This window comes from Chiroxiphia lanceolata, chromosome 5 (assembly GCF_009829145.1).
Source record: "Chiroxiphia lanceolata isolate bChiLan1 chromosome 5, bChiLan1.pri, whole genome shotgun sequence".
NCBI lineage: Eukaryota > Metazoa > Chordata > Aves > Passeriformes > Pipridae > Chiroxiphia > Chiroxiphia lanceolata.
This window is the reverse complement of record NC_045641.1, coordinates 45371811-45374538: the sequence shown is the minus strand read 5'-3', so window position 1 is coordinate 45374538 and position 2728 is coordinate 45371811. Positions and strand designations below refer to the sequence as shown.

The window sequence follows — 2728 nt, the reverse complement described above, 5'->3', positions numbered from 1 at the left end:
TGCTGTCACAACAGCGCCGCGCCGCCGCCGCCGCCGCCACCACCGCTGCTGCTGCTGCTGCTGCTGGCGCTGCCGCTGCTGCTGCCGCCGCCGCCCCGGGAGCCGCGCCACGCCATGGAGGCTCCCCCGGAACCCCGAGCTGCCCCCACCCACCCGCGGCGGCCGCCCCTGCGCCCCCACTATTTAACCGTAACGCGCATTCCTGCGCCCGCCGCGTCGCTCCGCGCAGGCGCCGGGCGGGGCCGGCGGCGGGAGGGGCGGGAGGGGCGGGAGGCGAGGCCCGGTCACGGCGGGTGCGGTTCGGCAGCGGCGGGGCTACGCGGGGCGGGCGCTGCGTGGGGCCCGAGCCCGTGCCCGGCGCGGCTGTCGGGGCGCGGGGCGGATGCGTTCTGTGCCGGCAGCTGCCGTGGCACCGAGCCTGGCCTAGGTGTGCTTTCCCTGCTCGGTACGGGGGGGATCTGCTCGGTACGGGGGGGATGCACGTGGCTCAAGTGCCGTAATAAGAGTGTAGCTTTGGCAGTGTAAGTTAAATTCTTTTTGGGAATAACGTGTTTTTAGAAGATAGGGTGTATGCAGGCTGGGAAAGCGGGCAGCTCACGCCTTTTTTATTTTGTTTGTTTAATACTGTTTGGGAGCTGAGAATAGACAAAAGGCTTTCCCAGTGCTGCCAGCAAGCCAGGAAAAGATCTGCTGTCCTCATACCTTTATTATCTTCTGGCACGCTGAAAGCCCTGGTGTTTTCATTGTCATTAAAAAAAAAAATCCCACGAAACCGAATCCAAAAGCAAAACAAGGAAATGCTACTCTTTTCAATGCACCCAGATTTCTGTCAACTTCAAGTAGCCCTCAACAAATTTAGTGCTTGTGCATGAAAGATTGCTCAGTTGTGTTGGCAGATGGAAGGTAGCGTGTCCTTATTGTGGTGATGTGTGACTGTAGAAATCACCCATCCAAACTGTTTCATAAACTTCCTTCATCTGAATCTTACTGGTGTTTAGCAGGCTCTTTTGTGCTTTTAGAGTGGACCAATGTGTTTTAAACTTCTATCCTACTTGGTTTTTTTCATCCCAGGGTTATTTTTTGACAGTTTTTTGATCTGTAATAAGTCAGACCTTTTATATACTGTTTGTGGCATGCATTGAAGTGCATAGGTTCATTGAAGTACATAGGTTTATCATCATTAGTTCCTCTGGTTCTTAGTGAAATTTGGACCTTCTGTTCTTCAGTACATGAACTAAATGTGATAACTCAGTCCAATGTCACGCTTAAGAACAGTAGAAGTTGAAGAAAGGAAAGCACAATTTTATTGAGTGACGTTATTTTGGGTGAAGTTATATTAAGCTGTAAAGTCAAACACCCAAAGATTAAGAAACTAAATTTTTAATTTGCTTTTACACAGTAATCACTTGTATAAACATATTTATTTAAGAAGGCCCCTGCCACTTTTTCCACTTTACAGATGGGCTGGCAGATATCTTTTTTTTTCTCCTCATTCACTGCAGATCCAAGTCTCATTTATTACTACTTGTCATGAGTCAGTTCTCAAGCTACATATGATTTTAGCACTTTAATGGATCTATTCAGTCAGGATAAATCTATTTATTTATTTATTTTTATTGATATTGTTGTGAGGGAAGCACCACTAATATCTAATTAGTGTCTGAAATTTTTAGTTTAAAGTTTACAGTGTTGATATCTGAAAGCTTTGAGAATGCTCAGGAATGGTTTTGATACTTGATTCTTAAATTCATCCATGATACAGAAAAGGGGATGTGGTATGGTTTGCTGTATTCCCATGTAGTTTAAAAGACACATCTTTATAAACAGTAAATGTCATTCATCAAATGCATATAGCAAAAAAAATCTTGCTTTTTATAATAGGCCATGATAGAGCTCATTTTACTTTGGGTTGTTCCTTAAGCTTACTGCTTCAGGCTTTACCTTTTAAGATAAACCTATTTTAAATGTTCAATATAGATCTTTCTGAATTATCTTTTTGCTGTTGTTATGTTTTGTTTTGTTTGTTTGGGAGGCTTCACCTCTTATGCAATTGGAGTAAGTTCAAAAGTAGGATTTATACTTAATGAGAGCAGTGTCCAAAGATCAGATTACCTTAGACCAGGTTTTCCACTTCTGTACAACTCACCCCTCCCACCTCCCAAAAACAAACAAAACATTTGACTGCCAAATCCGAACACAACACACAAATTTGTCTGTTGTGAAACTTTCGTCACGTAGCTCAGAGGTAAGAGCTGGAAGATGGAGATTTGTGAGATGGGCCAGTTCGTAGACTGGCTTTAGTTACAGTTTCTAGTCCACATATTCTCAAACACGATAACAATTCCAATGGCTTGTCAATTCATTGGGGCCTTCTTTGTTTTTGTGAAAGCCCCAACTTCTACCTGTGTGTACTTGGGCTCTTATTTAACAGAATAGAAGAAGTGGAACTTTGTGAATATGGAAAAACATTAAAAAAATAATGATAGATGAATCCTAAGAAGTGAAGTGTTAGGACCTATTGTATTTTCAACTTTGAGGGATTTTGTTTTGAGAGGTGCAGCCTTTTTTTTTCTTGTTTTTTTTTTTTTCCTTTTTTGGGAGAGAGAAGTTGAGATTCATTGTAAATGCCTAAAATTATTTTGTTTTTTTTGTTTGGAGGTGTGATTCTTAAATGGTCCTTGGTTTTTAGAGTCATCAGGAGGCTTGAATCTTCAAGGTGATTGTATTT

The 2728-nt window shown here is 43.4% G+C and overlaps 1 long non-coding RNA gene across 1 annotated transcript in view; it reads left to right on the top strand.

Moving 5' to 3' along the window:
* The first annotated feature begins 373 nt into the window (after nucleotides 1–373).
* LOC116787495 overlaps nucleotides 374–2728 on the top strand; it is a 127770-nt gene continuing 125415 nt past the window's right edge. The window contains exon 1 of the long non-coding RNA XR_004357312.1: nucleotides 374–521. This is a non-coding gene — a long non-coding RNA (uncharacterized LOC116787495). The remainder of the gene's footprint in view (nucleotides 522–2728) is intronic.